This window comes from Bos javanicus, chromosome 6 (assembly GCF_032452875.1).
Source record: "Bos javanicus breed banteng chromosome 6, ARS-OSU_banteng_1.0, whole genome shotgun sequence".
NCBI lineage: Eukaryota > Metazoa > Chordata > Mammalia > Artiodactyla > Bovidae > Bos > Bos javanicus.
In genome coordinates, this window is record NC_083873.1 from 63225871 (window position 1) to 63245470 (window position 19600).

At 36.2% G+C, this 19600-nt stretch overlaps 1 protein-coding gene across 1 annotated transcript in view; it reads right to left on the bottom strand.

Annotated features, from left to right (window-relative positions):
* Positions 1 to 19600, bottom strand: part of KCTD8 (potassium channel tetramerization domain containing 8) — a 262777-nt gene that overhangs the window by 76137 nt on the left and 167040 nt on the right. The gene's annotated exons all lie outside the window — the stretch shown is intronic.

The window sequence follows — 19600 nt, forward strand, 5'->3', positions numbered from 1 at the left end:
GAGAACGAAATGGTAACCCACTCCAGTATTTTACCCTGAGAAATCCCATGGACAGAGAAGCCTGACAGACTACATTTCACAGGGTTGCAAGAGTCAGACATGACAGCGACTAAACCACCACCACCACCATAAGATCAAAATATCTATCTATTCAAACATCTATCAACAATTTAGAAGAGAAGAGAAGGGATAACTGATGATAAAGAAGAGAGAGGGAATAACTGCAAGAATAGTATCTCTGAAAAACCTATAATAGATAGAATTCACATTTATTATATAAAGACATTGCTTACGTAAGGGCAAATGTATCTTACAGTAAGTCACTTGTGTGCTGCGCTTAGTCGCTCGGTTGTGTCCGACTCTTTGCGACTCCATGGACTGTAGCCCTCCAGGTTCTTCTGTCCATGGCGATTCTCCAGGCAAGAATATTGGAGTGGGTTTCTATGCCTTCCTCCAGGGGAATTTCCCAACCCAGGGATCGAACCCAAGTCTCCTGCATTGCAGGCAGATTCTTTACTGTCTGAGCCACAAGGGAGCGTCTGTCTACAATGCAGGAGACCTGGGTTCGATCCCTGTGTCAGGAAGATCTCCTGGAGAAGGAAATGGTAATCCACTCCAGTACTATTGCCTGGAAAATCCCATAGACAGAGGAGCCTGGTAGGCTACAGTCCATGGAGTCGCTAAGAGTCGGACACGACTGAGCGACTTCACTTTCTTTCAGCTTATCCCTTCTCCAAGGGCTCATCCCAACCCAGGAATCGAACTGGGGTCTCCTGCATTGCAGGTGGATTCCTTACCAGATGAGCTACCAGGGAGGCCCAAGTCACTTGTGCCTTAGGGTAAAAAAGGTATTCATTCTTTACATTAATGTTACGGAGTGATTTTATTTTGCTTTTAATGAGAAAACGTCTAGGAAGTGTGCATTAAATTTTATTTGAATCACCATTTTTGTCAATGTCTTACAGTGATAAAAACAACTGATAAAGCTCTACAAGAAAATGATTTCTATAATCATTACACTTTCCCCTCTTGGGTTTTTAAAACATTTTAAGAAAGTGAGATAAGGGATGTACACAAGTAGAATGATGAAACATGGTCTGGTACTTTATTCTCAATTTAAAGTGTAACAGCTTGTTCAAAAATTAATATTCAATATTCTCTAGGGTGTCTTTCAAACTTCAAAGCAAGACTTCCTTATAGCTTAGTTTGTATGAAAACTTGAGCAAAGTAGAATAGCTGTTAAAATGAAATTCATTCAATTACCATAACAAGAGATCGGTTTTGGGTAAAAGGCTGCTAGCTATAGGAGATTTTGTATAATTGTTTTCACTCTGTCCATAACAATTCTAAATTTTACCCTGACATTCTCTTTCTTCTGCCACTGCAGCAATAAAAAGAGCCTGGTACTTTTTCTTTAGGCCCATATTTTGATAATCTTTATTTTGTCACATTTTAGGCATAACAAGTAACATGAAAATCTGCTTCTTTCCCTATATCAAACATGAACTTATACATTGAAAATCTAAGTAGATGAGAAGTTGAAGTTGTTTTATTTTTCAAAGAATATAGATTCATGAATCATGTTTGCATATCTAGATTCTTTCAAAGAGAATAACGGAATGCCAGTGTTGTCATGGCCTCAAATTAATATCAATGGAGTTGCCTCTGTGTGAATGCACTGATGTTTTGGACCCTAAACTTGGCTACTTCTTGTTTGATATAGCTCCAAGCCTTTAAGCCCAGGTATACACACTGCGTATCCTTACTGTCTGCTTCCCTAGTGGCTCAGTAGTAAAGACTCGACCTGCCAACTCAGGAGACGTGGGTTGTGAAGTCCCCTGGAGAAGGAAATGGCAAATTCTTGCCTGGAGAATTCCATGGACAGAGGAGCCTGGTGCGTTACAGTCCATGGGGACACAAAACAGTTGGACACAGCTTAACAAATAAGCAATAACAAACAATCCTTACTGACTACAGATGGATTAATATACAATTTATGATTTTATTTTACTCTGATATTAGAAAGAAAAGAGTAGTAAAACTAGAAGGAAAGAAAAAGGAAAGGGATGAGAAAGAAAGGCAATGCTCAGTTTGGGGCAAATGGCTTACAAATATTGAAAAGTGCTATTAAGACTACTGGGCTTCCCTGACAGCTCTGATGGTAAAGAATCTGCCTGCAATGCAGGAGACTGGGGTTCAATCCCTGGGTCAGGAAGATCCCCTGGAGATGGAAATGGCAATTCACTCCAGTATTCTTGCCTGGAGAATTCCATGGACAGAGGACCGTGGTGGGCTACAGTCAGTGGGGTCAACGTGAGTCAGATACAACTGAGCGACTAATACACAGACATTAAGATTACCAATGCCTTAAAACGCATCCCTGATCAATGGCCTTCAAATGTCATAGGAAATTGAATCTGCTACCAAGACAGGAAGTAAAATCATCTATCCATCAGCACACTTGCTTACAATATCCAAATGCAGTCTCACTCATTTCCTTAGTAGAAACTGACGCCATTCTGGGGAAAGCTCCCTGTGTCTCTGATAGCGTGATATCAATTGACAATTTTTTTTTCTTTCAAGAAACAGTCTCCAATCTCTTCCACTGTTTCCAAGTAATTGCCACAACTGACTGTGCCCCCAAAACAACAATTCAGAGCAGTCACTTACCTGCTTTTGCCTATATTTTCTCATCTATAAAACTGGGATAATATCAAATCAAAACTACAATGAAGTATCACCTCACTCCAGTCAGAACGTTATCATTAAAATGTCAACAAATAATGAATTCTGGAGAGAGTGTAGAGAACACGGAACCCTCCTACACTGTTGGTGGGAATGGAAACTGGTATAGCCTGTATGGAGAATAGTATAGAGTTTCTTTTAAACACTAAAAATAGAGTTACCATATGATCCTGCAATCCTATACCTGGGCATAAAAGAAGGAAATTATGCTATTTGCTGCAACATGAATCGGCCTAGAGATTATCATACTCTAAATGAGGTAAACCAGACAGAAAGACAAATATCATATGATATTCCTTATATGTGGAACCTGAAAAAAAAAAATGAATTTATTTACCAAACAGAACTAGATCCACAGACATAGAAAACAAACTAATTGTTGCAAATAGCTTATATGGATGGGTTTAATATATTCACACCACTATATAAAAGAGAAAACCCACAAGGACCTACTGTACAGCACAGGGAATCATACTCAATATTTTCTAACAATTTATAAGGGAAAATAATCTGGAAAAATATATATATAAATAAATCACTGTGGTGTACAAACCTGAAATTAACACAATACAGTAAATCGGCTATGTTGTCAATTTAAAAATAAAAAATATAAACCCCTAAGAAACAAAACTGGGATAATACCAGTTTCTATCTCAAAGGGTTATCATGGACCCTAAACAACTGAAAAAGTATCTAGAACATTTTAAGCACTAAATAAATATTATTATTATTATTTTTATTAGAAAATAATGAAGAGGAGCAACTCCTTTTTACTGTTTAAGTTCAGAATTGAAACTTACTCAAAGCTTCAATTCCCTGGATGTGACCAACCTTCAGTATTTGGTCCCTTTATTATTTAACCAATATAAAATCTTAACCAATTATTAGGACTTCCAAAAGTCAGTGTCAAATGTTCTTATTTACTTCATATTAGGGTGTTTGTCAAGCCTCATCACAGTACCTATATTAAATTATAAAGTCTGTAGACTTATAATTATAAAGTCTGTAGGCACAAACTTTGGAGCTAAATTGAGGTTAAAATCCATAAAGAATAACAGCAAGTTATACAAGTATATACACATACTATTGATTAAAATTTTAATTTATTATAACCATTATTGCTTGTCAGAAGAAGTAAAGGCACTTCAAAGCCCTTCATTTGGATTTCATCCTCAATCAATATTTACATAGAATTCTAATCCTCTAGAAAGAATATTCAACTTAATGAATAGTAATCAATCATGAAAGGAATATAACTGAGTATATCAGATAATTAATTTGTGAATAATAGTTTTGTTGTGGGAGATAGAACAAAATAATATTTGAGTGTACATGTTCAGATTACAACTTCTAATGTTCAACTCCCTATGCCACAGTTCACTGAGTATGTTAATTCCTCTATCAAATAAAGGTAATATAATTAGCTATACTTCATGGGGGTTGTTGTCAGTATGCAGTAAAAAGACACACACTGACTGTCCACTGATAAACACCCATTGTATTACCACATGGACATATGTTAGGCTGAGCCATAAGCAATTGATGCTTTTTGTAAATATCTATCAAATATTGGAAGGATAATACAGTTGAATATAATAAATATACACAGAGTGACTCTCCATAAGCTTCAAAAGAAACCTTACAAAAAGTAACAAGAACATTATTTCCCACAAAGTGCTCCAGAAACACAAATGAACAAATAAGTCAAACTAAAAAGAAATTATAGCTCCTTCTAGAATATATTATAGGATCAGCATAAATTTTCCCATCCCATATTCCTGTCTAAAGTAATGCACAGTGACAATTCAAAATGAAGCTCTTTATGAACTTGAGGAAGCTTGAATCATCAGATTCTTAAAATATGTGTAGAATACAGAGTATTCCCATCTACCTTCATTCTTTAAAAAATGATACTCTATATAGGATAATGTTTTAGATAATTAGTATATGAAATTAATACTTTACAAATTCTTGAAGAATTTGTGTTATCATAAGCTCACATACATATGTGGAGTGTGTGCATATAAATTGCATTCATGGTAACACAGGTTACACACCATTATGTATTTTAATTCATACTTTAATTCAACAGATCCATTTTCATGTCAAGCATGCATCAAGCACAGGGGATGACATGGTGAGTGAGACAAGCATGGTCTCTGCTCTCAACTAGGCACAGGTTACTGGAACTATGGAAATCTAGTTTTTCCTGCAGTACCACCAAGACAGAAAATCAAAAATTCTTCAAATATAAAAACTCAAATTCCTTTACTCACTGTAATCATTTAGTAGGGCCAGAGCTATTGATATTTCTGAAATGGGAGAGTAAATTGTTCTTATAGAGAAGATTATCCCTCTTCATGAGTCACATCATATATGAAGAACCACAAATCTCTTATTTTACTTGAAGAGTTAGAAAGCTAACAACAAAATTGGGAAATGGAAGCATAATAGACAAAACACAAATCTGCCTAAAGAATTCTGAATGTTATATGACAGTTCATTTCTTCAATGGCTTCTGTCCTAAAAAGAAATACTTCCCAATTTTTAAAACATCAAATACTCATAAATATTCAGAAGGTGACATTCCTTCCATATGGCATATATAATTCATATTTTCTCCACTATGCCATTATACAGGTAAAAAATAAGTATGTTGAAAGGGTGCTAGCCATCCATTTGAATTTAAAAACTTACTCTTATAGTAGCAATTTATAGGAAAAAAAAGCATGTGTATATATTTGTCATATGTATATTAACAGACTGCTACATAAATATTTTCTATGAGAAAACAACTAAGACATTTTCAATGTTAGCATTGTAAAACTTCAATGAATTTTTCATGATTGAAAGAGTGCAGAGGTTTGGAATATGAATTAGAAATCTCATAAAAGGTTGAAAATGGGCCTCTCAGTTTAGCCACTGAACCATGTGGGATAAAGATGAAGATTTTAAGGAAAAAGAGTCAAAACTGTCCTGAACTCAAAAAAAAAATCTTATAAACTGAAATGCCAGGATAGTTCACACATGATCATTTCTTAATTTTTTCCACTGACTGAAAAATTCTCTTGAGAAATATGTATTTTAAGAAATAACAGTGCTAAAAGCAAAATATAAGCATGACAGGATGAACCCAACATTAGCAGTTATGTCAAATAATTCATGTTTGTAAAATAATAAACATGATCAATAATATTCAAAAATGCTATTATGATAACATATTTCATAATTATCTTGTTACAATGAACAGATGTTAATTTGGATCCTCAGTGTTATGTTTATTAAAAACCATATTAAAGTCTGAGGAGAAAAATATAGTTTGTTGCCAGCTAAAAACTTTGTTTCTTTGTGAAAGTCTTTCTGTTGTTTGAAATCATGTAAATAGGCAACAAGAGAGAAAGTCTTATTCAGCTTACTCTTTAAACTGAAAAAGATTATAAAACTCTACCTGATCTAGCTACCAGTGTTAAAACTCCCTGTAATCCTTATGTTTAACTCCAGAGAAGGCTTTAATAAAATTTAACAAGTGCCCCAAATATTGAGACAGTAACAGAGATTTTATAGTACTAGCTTTAGAGGCTTAATGGGTTCCCTGGCAGCTAAGCTGTTAAAGAATCTGCTTGCAATATAGAAGACCCTGGGTCAAGAAGATCCCCTGGAGAAGGGTTAGGCTACCCACTCCAGTATTCTTGGGCTTCTCTGGTGGTTCAAATGGTAAAGAATCCACCTGCAATGCGGGAGACGTGGGTTCAATCCCTGGGTTGGGAAGATCCCCACTCCATGGGGTCACAAAGAGTTAGACATGACTGAGTGACTAAGCACAGCACAGCACATACAGGCTTAATAAGTAATTTCAAATGCATGCATCCCTCCTTGGAGTAATTAAAGTGTTGCAGAAGCCAGTAATCAAGAAACCAAGCACCACACTCAGAAACCACACTTGGAGAATTGGAGAACTCAAGTTTATTGCACCTGCCTGCCCAGAGGAGTTAACACTCCAAGCTCTGAGCCCCGAACAGAGGGGTTACAGAGTTTTTATAGACCTACTATAGTGGGCAACGCTAGCTGCTAACAGGCTGGTTTAAACTAAGAGGCTTTGTGCACGCAGAAACAGCAGTCAAGATAGGGAGGGGGATGCCTGACCTTTACAAAGACAGGCAGATTAAGCAGGTTTTCCAGGGCTGGGCAACTGCAAAGAGCAGAACAAGGGTGAGAGAGATAAGCTCCAGTTTCTAGTATTGTTAAGTCCCCACTTTCCAAGACTATGTGACCTACATGACAGACTGCAAGGAGCAAGCTGAGTTACAGAGGCAGAATGAGCAGGAGGTTATGTAAAATTTTAACTTTTCCTCTTCATAAGGAGACTTCATCTTCTAGCCTCCTAATGCATGCACGCTCAGTCATGTCCAACTCTTTGTGACCCCGTGGACTGTAGCCCACCAGGCTTGTCTGTCCATGGAATTTTCCAGGCAAGAATAGTGGAGTGGGTTGCCATTTCTTCCTCCAGAGGATCTTCCCCACCCAGGGACTGAACCCATGTCTCCTGTGTCTCCTGCATTGGCAGGTGGGTTCTTGACCACTGAGCCATCTGGGAAGCCTCTAGCCTCAGGAAAGTCTAACAGTCTAATGTCATTCCTTTGATTGAATCAGGTGCTTTTTTAAGAAACAGCTCATTCTTTTTTTCCCCCCAGAGTTATTCAAATTAGTATAATATGTTTATCTTTTATTATCCATAATCACTATCTAAAGGCTTCCAGATTTTTTCTAAACCAATAAATTGTGAAGCTCCATGTTAGATAAAATGCTAATCGTAAGATTATACTGGGATCACATCTTGGCTCTTGTGAGCTTGTCTTCTGCTATATTACACTATCAAACTGGATTGTCTCTGAGTATCTGAACTTAATTATATTAATATTTATATAATTCCTTAGCCCATGCCAAAAATTTGGTTGAAAAATGCTTATTCATTCATGATAAGAGTTTAAAGTCTGGACTGGAAAGTTTATTCCTAAGAAATTTTATTACTTTCTAACAGTCTCAAATCAGAATGACATTGACCAGGCTTGCTATACTTGCTATATTGCTATAAAGCAAAAATATTTACTGTTTTTGGAATGGAGCTTAATCAATTTAGAGATTGGAATATGGTACACTGCAGTCTATTAATGTTTCTTTTTCATTTGTCCTGATTAAGGTTCTACACATACATTAAGTTGTAAGTCTTTTTTTTTTTTTTTTACTCAGAATGGCTTTTAGGAGGTGAAGTGATTTACTAAAAAGAAATGTCTTGATGACAGCTTGGAATAAAAGTTAATACTGAAAGGTCATGTTCAAAAAATAAAACTTCTATGTGTGGGACAGGATAAAGACTTAATGTTACTCCTTAATTAAAGTGTATGAAATGATGGGGAAATATCCTTAAAAAATCAACACTGGAATGAGACAGGGACACAAGGAAGATGTAAGACTACGTAATCTCTAACTCCACGTGTAGGAACTAGGGACAACAGGAATATAAAAGATGTGTTCTTAACATTACAAGTGGTAAGGGGTGTCTATCAGGTAAATTATCTCCATGAGCAGTTTTACCTCCTCTCTCTTGTCTCTGTCTATCCTTCCCCTTTCCTTCTCTTCTCTTTCTTTCTTCTTTCTTATCCAATGTGAGAATAAAAAGACATGGTCTAAAGTACCCACATCAAGCATAAAAGCATGAGAGCAGAAAAGATCAAGAGTATTTGGGAATTTCTACAGTTTTAGGAGGTGGAGACTTCAGTCATCCATAAACTTAACAAATGAGGACACAAACTTAGATTTACATGTATAAACTAGAAGTTGAACTCCAGTTTAACCTGAGCCAAGAACCTACTAAAATACAAAGTGTGATCTTCAAATATAAAAGCCTCTTTCTAATGCCCTTTACTTGCATTTTATTTCTTGTGATCATAGTGGAACAAGCTGGTTTTAAATGGTAGCAAACACTGCACTCTTTATGCCCATGTAAAGAGCTGCACTCAGGCAGTCTGAATGCCAGACTGAGGAAGGGTGCTCCAGGAAAAGGTATGGCAGTGTGCATGGTGGGTGTGTGTGTGTGGGAGGGGGTGGTGGTGACAGAGGATAAGAGTAATGCTATCACATATAGCCCCCAACAGAAAAGCAAAGCAACTCTTCACAACTATTAATTAACCAACTGGTATCACTTAAGGAAACTTAGTGAAACTTAAGGAAATTCAGACTTCTTAAAGGTCTGAATTAAAATGCAGTCGAACTTGCTTTAAATATGGTTTCTTCTTCCATGTGAGCCAGTAAGTATATTACTGTGGCAACTCCTATGGCCCCAGAACACAGCCTACAAAGTGGGACACAGTGAGAGCTATCTGTCCCCATGTAGATAATAAGGTAGGTGCATTGCAGACAAATTGAAAACAACAATAAAACTTAAAGTCTTTTATTATTATTATTATTACTATCATGCAAGGGTAATTCTCAACAATTTCCATACAAAATACTCCTCCCTGAAAACATCTTTTGTTTGACTAGGTTCTACATAATTGCTAAACCAGTCAATTCTAAAGGTACTCAACCCTGAATATTCATTGGAAGGACTGATGATGAAGCTGAAGCTCCAATAGATTGGCCACCTGACACAAAGAGCCTACTTGTAAGAAAAAACCCTGATGCTGGGAAAGATTGAAGGCAGAAGGAGAAGGGGATGCAGAGGATGAGATGATTGGACGGCATCACCGACTTGATGGAATGACTCTGAGCAATCTCTAGGAGGAGATGGTGAAGGACAAGGAAGCCTGATGTGCTGCAGTCAGTGGGGTTGCAAAGAGTCGGACACAACTAAGCAACGGAACAGCAACTAAACCAATACTGAATCATTCATAAATGACGTCATATCCTGTAACCAACCCTATATTCTGTAATTTATTCTCTATTCTCCCCTCAATATGTCCCCAGTAAATGTCAAGGTTTCTTCCTTTCTCCTATTGTTGCTTTACTAATCCCACTTCCTTTTCATTCGTATTGTAGGGAATAAAAAAGATAAGCATATGTGCTTTTAATAGAAGAGAAATACTTATTAAAAAGTCAGACTATTGATAGGGTAGAATAGTAATTACTTTCATATGGATTGAAAGGGCAATGGTGAAAAATGAAGGGAGCAGCATATTTATAGAGGTGATGAGGAAATAGTCTAGAAACTGTAGAAGAAACAGTCAATAGTCATTGGCTCTCTGGCCTCATCCTGGGAAGTCATCCAAATGTACTTTAAAACTCTGTTGGAATTGGAAAACCTATCACACCCACACTGATCAATAGTATTCAGGTTGAAATGAAGAGGGTCTAAAATCAGAAATGATCAGAGTAACGGTGACCTGTTTGAGAGTCAATCCAAGGCCTCATCTCTGTTCTCATCTTTTTTGACCACTCAACCATGACTCATAGAGTTGACCACTCTGTCTCCATTATTCCTCAGTTATGCAGAGGACAGACTCCACTGGCTACCAAAACCTTCTGCTCAGTTTCCCCAACATTTTCTTTATTGATACATTGTGGTTCATTTCCAGACAGACAATCTGATCTCCAAGGTATCTGCAACAAAATTAAACAATGCCAGTCACATTCGCATTCTTGGTTGCTGAAGATTTAGTCATTGCTTTCCCATTCCTGGTTGCTGAAGATCTATTAATTGGAACAGAATTAAAGTTATGGGCTGATCTTTCTATAGAATGCATCTCAATAGTTTCTGTTTCATAAAGTATATACATTTTCCCATGGGCTTCCCAGGTGGCTCAGTGGTAATGCAGAAGATGCAGGTGCATTCCTGGGTTGGGAAGATCCCCCAGAGGAGGAAATGGCAAGCCATTCCAGTATTCTTGCCTGGAAAATTCCATGGACAGAGAAGCCTGGTGGGCTACAGTCCATGGGGTCACAAAGAGTATGACATGACTGAGACACTGAGCATGCACACATACATTTTCATACTTAGATTTAGGAGGAATATGTCTCCGGCTCTCTTCCTTCTTTATATTAAACTATAAATGATTCAAGTTGCAGAGATGCCTGCTTTCAGCAACTTCTCCTGGGCACTACTCTGAAGAAACTGATGTATACACTCATTAAATCCTGGGCTTTGACTGATAAGGATTTTCTACGTGCCTTCTTCAGTCCAATGATATTAAGACAGAGTTCTCAATTTGTACCTGTGGTGATTTACTGTTCCTGCTCCAACAGTAATGATGGAAAATGCTTTTCCACTATCATTTAATTCGCCTGGAATCCTAGTAGAAATTAGTCTTCCAAATGTACCAGCAGAAAAAAGATTGAGAGCAGCTATAAAGAACCTTGCACCAAGACTGGACAATTTTAATAGCACAGCATTGGTATTAAACACTATCAATAACGGTAGTAATCCTTTACTATAAATGGGTTAGAAACAGACATCATTAGCTTCTGGGGACTGCATTCCCTATCGGCATAATGAAAGGCTGGGCTGGCTCATTTGAAATACCCATCCCCAAAAAGATGGCCTAAAATAAAGTGGCCCTGAGGATGAATATTACACTAATAAACATCTTAAATGAATGAGAAGTGATTCCAAGGTAACAAAGAAAATCTGGCTTTCTTAACCATCTATGTCTTGTCATACCATAGCTTCATTTTTAGAAGTCCTCATGTATCCAGTAAACTATCTACTCCTATAACAAATATAAAGTATATTTGGGACTGTTCTCCTGCATTTCGGGTAACAAATATAAACTCATTTGGATTGTTAAGAAACTGTCAACAGCTCAGGACTGATATGTTCTTACAACTAAAAAAGAGTTAACAATATTTAAACAATCAAAGTACAATAAAATATCAAATATTGAAGGCATCATGAATGAAACAGAAACTATGATATGCTTTAGAACTGTAGCGATTTTGAGTCATGTTTTATCAAAAAAAAAACCCAAAAACAAATGATAGTTCTTTCAGCTTTCCAGCTGACTATGTAAGTGAAGATAATTATAAGGAAATGTCAAGAAAATAAAACAGATTTGCCTCTTTTTTAACCTGGCAGTCAAAATATGTATATGATTTCTTTATAAGAAAAAAACTGCCTTTTACCTTTATGTTCTTTTCTCTTCAATAGAGTCAAAAATTAGAGTCACACTGGATATCACACAAATCAAAAAGATGTATGAGTTATATCTCTGCTTCTCAGGCATGTAAAAAGTACAAAAACATTTCAATATCAGATTCATCATAATGCCTTCAGTTGTTTTTTTTTTTTTAACAAACCTGAAAGTCAGTCATGATAGACTCAACTAAAAGAATGAACAAGCCACATATCTTAAATGAGGTGAATATCATTTTATCACAGCATACTAAAGTATAGGATTTTATATTTTTAACTACATGAATACCCAATTCACAGAGAACCTAAGAAATGTAACTGGTTCATAATGATTCTTTTTCTTTAAAACAACTGCACAAACAAAAAAAAAATCTATGGAAACCAAGGAAAAAGTAAAATATATTTCTAACTAAACTAAACTTCAGGTGTATATCAAGAGACAAATCAATTTCAAAATCTTTATTGTAGAGAGGAGTAACTACTCTCTCTACCTCAGTTCAGTTCCATTCAGTTCAGTCGCTCAGTCATGTCCGACTCTTTGAGACCCCATGAATAGCAGCACGCCAGGCCTCCCTGTCCATCACCAACTCCCGGAGTTCACTCAAACTCATGTGCATCAAGTCAGTACTGCCATCCAGCCATCTCATCCTCTGTCGTCCCCTTTTCCTCCTGCCCCAATCCCTCCCAGCATCAGGGTCTTTTCCAATGAGTCAACTCCACATGAGGTGGCCAAAGTACTGGAGTTTCAGGTTCAGCATCAGTCCTTCCAATGAACACCCAGGACTGATCTCCTTTAGGATGGACTGGTTGGATCTCCTTGCAGTCCAAGGGACTCTCAAGAGTCTTCTCCAACACCACAGTTCAAAAGCATCAATTCTTCGGTGCTCAGCTTTCTTCACAGTCCAACTCGTACATCCATACATGACCACTGGAAAAACCACAGCCTTGACTAGACGGACCTTTGTTGGCAAAGTAATGTCTCTGCTTTTGAATATGCTATCTAGCTGGGTCATAACTTTCCTTCCAAGGAGTAAGCATCTTTTAATTTCATGGCTGCAATCACCATCTGCAGTGATTTTGGAGCACCCCCAAAAAAGTGCGACACTGTTTCCACTGTTTTCCCATCTATTTCCCATGAAGTGATGGGACCGGATGCCATGATCTTTGTTTTCTGAATGTTGAGCTTTAAGCCAACTTTTTCATTCTCCTCTTTCACTTTCATCAAGAGGCTTTTTAGTTCCTCTTCACTTTCTGCCATAAGGGTGGTGTCATCTGCATATCTGAGGTTATTGATATTTCTCCTGGCAATCTTGATTCCAGCTTGTGCTTCCTCCAGTCCAGCATTTCTCATGATGTACGCTGCATAGAAGTTAAATAAGCAGGGTGACAATATACAGCCTTGACGTACTTCTTTTCCTATTTGGAACCAGTCTGTTGTTCCATGTCCAGTTCTAACTCTTGCTTCCTGACCTGCATACAGGTTTCTCAAGAGGCAGGTCAGGTGGTCTGGTATTCCCAACTCTTTCAGAATTTTCCACACTTTATTGTGATCCACATAGTCAAAGGCTTTGGCATAGTCAATAAAGCAGAAATAGATGTTTTCTGGAACTCTCTTGCTTTTTCCATGATCCAGTGGATGTTGGCAATTTCATCTCTGGTTCCTCTGCCTTTTCTAAAACCAGCTTGAACATCTGGAAGTTCACAGTTCACGTATTTCTGAAGCCTGGCTTGGAGAATTTTGAGCATTACTTTACTAGCGTGTGAGATGAGTGCAATTGTGCTTAGTCACTTCAATCGTGTCTGACTCTTTGCAAGCCTTTGGATTATAGCCTTCTAAGCTCCTCTGTCCATGGGTTTCTCCAGCCAAGGATACTGGGGTAGGTTGCCATGTCCTTCTCCTGGGGATCTTCCTGACCCAGGGATTGAATCTGCATCTCTTATGTCTCCTGCACTGGCGGGTGTGTTCTATACCACCAGCACCCCCTGGGAAGCCCTATTAATAGTCTAGGGCTCGCTAGTTCAGTTTTCACCCCCTTCTCATTTTTGTCTACACTCAGTCCCTTTGTATACATAAGAAGTCTCATAATTTTAACTACCAAGTACATTCCAATAATTCAAAGAATTTTAATTTAGCACAGACCTCTCCTCTTAACTCACGGTTCATATATTCAATTCTCAGGCATCTCAAATTCAACACCTTCAAAACTGAATTCCTAATTTTTTCTTCCAAATACACCCCAAAGCTTAGTCTGTCCCATTTTAATTGATGGCAACTCTATCCTTTCAGTTGGTTAGGCCCGAAACCTTGGAGTCACACTTGAATCATCTTTCTTTCATAACATACTCGTCAGGAATTGCTCTTGGGGTTACCTTCAAAATGCATTCATAGTTGACTACTTCTCAACATCTCCAATACTACCATCCTTGTTTCTCACTTATAATAATGTAATGGTCTCCCAACAGTTAAAAAGTCCAATGCGGCTGGACATGTGGATAAAGGAAAGAGGGGATGGGAAATCAGAGAGAAAGACCAGAGGTAGATTCCTGTAGAGCTACTTAGGTAAATTTAAGAAGCTTAGAATTTATGCTACTATGATAGGGAACTATTGGAGTAGTTTAAGTAGGAAAGTGGCATGACTCGATCTATGTTTTAAGAAAGATAACTCTGCTCCTGGAGGGAGAAAGAATGTTATATATGAGTGGTAGTTAGAATATATGAGAATGAATAGTAATGTATATATATTTTTTAGTGATCCATAATCAGATGTAGGTAAGTTGGGGGAAAAAAATTGAAGAAATAGGATTTAGTCTTAATCAATAGTTGAGCGTAGAAGGGTCTACATTTTCCTAATCATTACATAGACTGGATACATAGATTACTACAGCATTAAATTTTATCTCAGAAATACCAGTTATTCACAAATAATTTTTTAATTATAAATTTTAATTCTAAAGCACTTCAACTGATTTCAGCTTTGGGTTTACATAGAAACTATGGGAAATAAGTATTATGCAACTCTTTTGGTTAAAATCATTTTTAAGCCTCCTTGAAAACAAATTTCTAATTTTTAAGCGATTGTAGATAATCATTGTAGATCATTAAGAAATGCTGACAAAACACTGCAAAGAAAATATAAATAAATTTCAGCTAGTGAAAAAAAAATAACCAGAATCTAAACACATGGAAACTTTACCTGAGCACAGGATTATTATGAATATCAACATCACTCATTTTTCTAATTTGATTCTTTTTCTATATACTATAACTTTCTTTTCAAAACCATTTTAAAAGGTTTTTTCTTCTTCATCGATGACCTTTTCCTATTCAGTAAGAGTTATCAAATATAATCTCCCAAATTACTGACCTCAAATTATTTCCAAAAGAAATGTTCAGCTTGCCCAAATTTGAAACCAGATTAATTTATCCCCCATACTTCCTGGAGAAAATTAACTTTAAGTTGTACCAAGATTCTGAACTCAGTTCTGCATCCTGATTTACATTTGATGTGGCAAACAAGCATTAGTCACTATAGACTGAAGCAAGGAAACCATGAAAGTGTAATTGCTAGAAGCAGCACATCGAGGACATAAAGAAATCTAATTTCTATAAGAAAATGTCAGGGAAACTCAAATGATATTTATTGCTTAATGAGCGAGATTTTCAGGCTTTGATTTTTTTCCCCCCTAGGAATTTGATATGGTAGGTCTATTGATAATATTTTAATCAATTGTTTGATGACTCAAGATAAAGCAAAAGATTCAATAACCTTTTTAACACTAGCCAAAAATTAAGCAAACTGTTAAAAATACTGGAGCATAGCTACTTGAAAATTCTTCCAGCATTCTGAAGGATAGAGAATCAAATTTTTCAAACAGCCTATGGAAAGCCAACCACAAAGGAGAATTCCTTATCTGAAACGTTTTTCTAAAACTTACTGCATTAAAAATTAAGTAAGCCTGTTTATTCATTTGTTTAACAATCTTTATGAACATATACTTTTATTAACTTAATCATCAATGTAAAATTTTAACATGACTAATAACTAAAATTTAAATTAATGCAACCCTATGCATTTTTACCTAAAAACTTACCAAAGTTAATGCTTATGGTTGGCAAGGGATTGGTGAAATTAACATTCAAAAAAGTAAGATGTAAGTGATACCATGTTATTGTGGATCTAAATCACAGAAATGATTTGACACATGTAAGTTCCATATAACTATACAGAAGGAAAAATGAACAACTACCTTACGATTTCCTGGACATCCTTCCTCTTAGTATATTTGGATCCCTGGAGTTCTGTGGTAATGTAGGAAAAAATGAAAGTCAATCTACACTTAGTAGATTTTATGAGTTTCATTTGCCCACTGCTACCTAGGAGCCATCAAAGTGCTCTCAAGATCACAATATAGGAAAACATTCTGACTAAAGCTTTTATAAATCAAAACCAGATTTTCTGATTGCAATGAGAGAAAAATTTTCTTTGAAAAGTGTACTCTTTTCTCATGTCATCCAGTTCAAATTCATTTGCTTATCACCCTGTAGCACCATAGCAACTGGTAAGATTATCTGCTTTTGATTTATAATAGGATTGGTTCACTGTGAAATAGACCACATATTTATGAATACTGAAAAAAACATTCTCCAATGGAACCTAATCTTCTTGACAACTTATCCCCTAAGGTTTCACTTGGGTTCTCACCAAATACCATCATCAGTAGAATCGAAAAATGCTGATTCTGCACAATATCCTTTATATCAATGTTTGCAGGAATCTTCCTAACAAGTTTTAGTTGAACCTGTTTTTCTAAGTAAATCTCACACAGAGTCCAATATACAGAACAGACAAAAATAGAGCTGACTTGTTAAAAGAAAAAGGAGAAAGTATCACCCTTCATGTTTAAGGTCCCACTTTTCTATAGTAAAATTTGGAGGCATGTCTATTGAATCTTAAGACCAAGGAGAACTCAGTGAATACACCACTGAACTACAGGAAATGGTAAGACAAAGTGTTCTAGGACAAGGGGAGAGAAAAGGCTATCAGAGACAGAGAAGCTAGATGGTGATACAGATGTCCTCCAATGGGTCCTTCTAGACCTAAGATGCTAGGCATCTTAGATTTGGCCACGGGCTCAATAGATTTTAAATATAAGATCCAGGAAAGCCCTCCTTTCAGGTCCTTTGATGTCATCCTTAATTAACCGACAGCTTCTGGGAAAGGGAGGGAAAGCAAAGAAAAAAATTTACATGTTAAATGTGTAGGTAAGTGTATATTTTTATATGTAACTGAATATATTCACATTCTTTGTTTTCCTAAGTATTACCTTTTCTTATATCCCTTTATTTTGAAACACATTAATAGTAGTGGTTCATTAGATATTAATTCAATAGTCTTTCCTTTTGTAAATTACTTAGCCTGGTCATTTGGTAGACAAATTTAAAATTATAAGTCCAAGTTTGATGCATGAAGCAGGGAACCCAGAAGCTGGTGCTCTGGGACAACCCAGAGAGACAGGGTTGGGGGTGTGAGAGGGGGGTTCAGGACGGGAGGACACATGTATACTGTGGCTGATCTATACTGATATATGGCAAAAACCATCACAATATTGTAAAGTAATTATTCTCCAATCAAAATAAATCAACAAAATAAAATTTTAAGTTCCTAGATAATTAAAACTACTCTACCCATTCCCCCTTTAATTGCCTTCCATCAATAATTATTTTCCTTGATTTAAGTATTTCCGGTTCTTATCCGATCATGTTTGTTATTAAAAGCAATTTTGCAGCAGAACAAGGAATGCTATTTAAATGGCGTGAGTGGTTGTCCAGTCGTTGTCCAGTCATGTCCAACTCTTAGCTTGCCAGGCTCCATTGTCCGTGGGATTCATCAGGCAAGAATATTGGAGTGGGTTGCCATTTTCCTCCCTCAGAGGATATTCCCAACCCAGGGATCAAACCAGAGTCTCCTGTGTCTCCTGCATGGCAGGCAGATCCTTTACTTGCTGAGGCATCAGCAAATACAAATAGGCATTATGAATGCATTTTTAAAATACCTAGATGCACATTACAGGAAAAGATTTAAATTTTCCTTTGCTGGGCAAGAGATAAGTTTTCCCTCATTATTCTGACCTTATGACTAAGTCAATTTCTCTGCCTTTCTTCCCATTCTAACCAAAATGGAATTCCCTCCTAGCCATAATAGTCAAAACAAAAAAAGGATATGGGAAATCCTATTTCTCCTCTAATAGACACTTTGCGTTTGATTTTGGAAATGACTTTACCATAGAATTAGTGATATAAATGGTGTTAGTTTCAACAGTCCATAACAGTGGCACATAGGTTAGTTAGACATTTGTGAGCAGGATTAGTGATCCAACAATCATTTATAATGTTTCTACAATATGTTTCAAATTGATACGTTAGTGGTTTATGAAACACTGCAATGTGTTTCATAAAACTGCAAATCAGTTTTAACTGTTTGTTTAAAAAAAGAATATCTCAGATATCAATATAACCTATAGATTATTTTCTTGATCTTTAACAAGGTCACAAGATTATCTGACTCCTCTGATAACACAGTGATGAAAGGTATCACTTAGGTTCCACTAATATTTTTCTCCTGAATTCTCATAAAGACACCAGAGAGCTTTGGGATTTTTCTCATTTAGTTTTTGTGATTTTTCTGAAAAAAAATTTTTTTTCAATATTTCCCACAATGATAACCTAAAATCAAAGGATATAAATTGACTCTAAAAAAATTCGAGAAGAATGAGAACCCAGGGTTTATTCCATCTTCAGTGTCATATAGTCTAGGTTACATAAGGCATAATCTGAAATATTCCAGTAGATACTGGAAAATGGCCACTTTCTATTTTTTTAACATCAGTAAAAGACATATTGTATTAGGCTTTCAAAATTAACATTCCATATTTTAAACAGTATATCCGGTGCTACAGAAGCAGTGTACTTTCATAAATACTTTTGGCATATCTATATGCCAAACACTGGGTTGACATCATAAAAACCCAAATAACATACTCAATAATTCAATTCAGACACTACCACATAGAAAGCATGCTATCAATGCAAAGTACTAGTTTAAAAAGCAATTGAAAATAACATAAGAAAAACTAAAATATTTTGCAAATAGGTACATATGCTAAATGAAACAAATTAAAATAAAATGGTCTAAATAGTACTACTCCTTACAAACTCATAAAAATAGAATTGTCATCTAAAGTTTCAACTTACTTTGCAAATTAAATTAACTTTTGATTGCTTTCAACTCCAAAAAGTCCTTTTCCTTACATAGTATGGTTTCCTATTTTTAAGATGCATATTTTTTCTATTTAAACAGCTATCTATATTAATTATAGTATTATATATATTTTTACTCTGATGAACTATTAATTAAATAGCACCCTAGAATCAGTGAAATACAGTATATGTTTTCTATTTTTTAGGGAAAGCACTAATTTCCCATTTCCTTGTACTTGAAAACATATTTGTAAAATAAGGTCCCCTATTAGTGGGAATGCAAAATGGTACTTCTACTTTAGAAGGCAGCCTGGCAATTTCTTACAAAATTACACATACTCTTACTTTTTGTTGTTCAGTCACTAAGTCATGTCCAACTCCGCAAAACCCCATGGACTGTAGCAAGCCAGGCTCCTCTGTCTTCCACTATCTCCCAGAGTTTGTTCAAATTCATGTCCATTGAGTCAGTGATG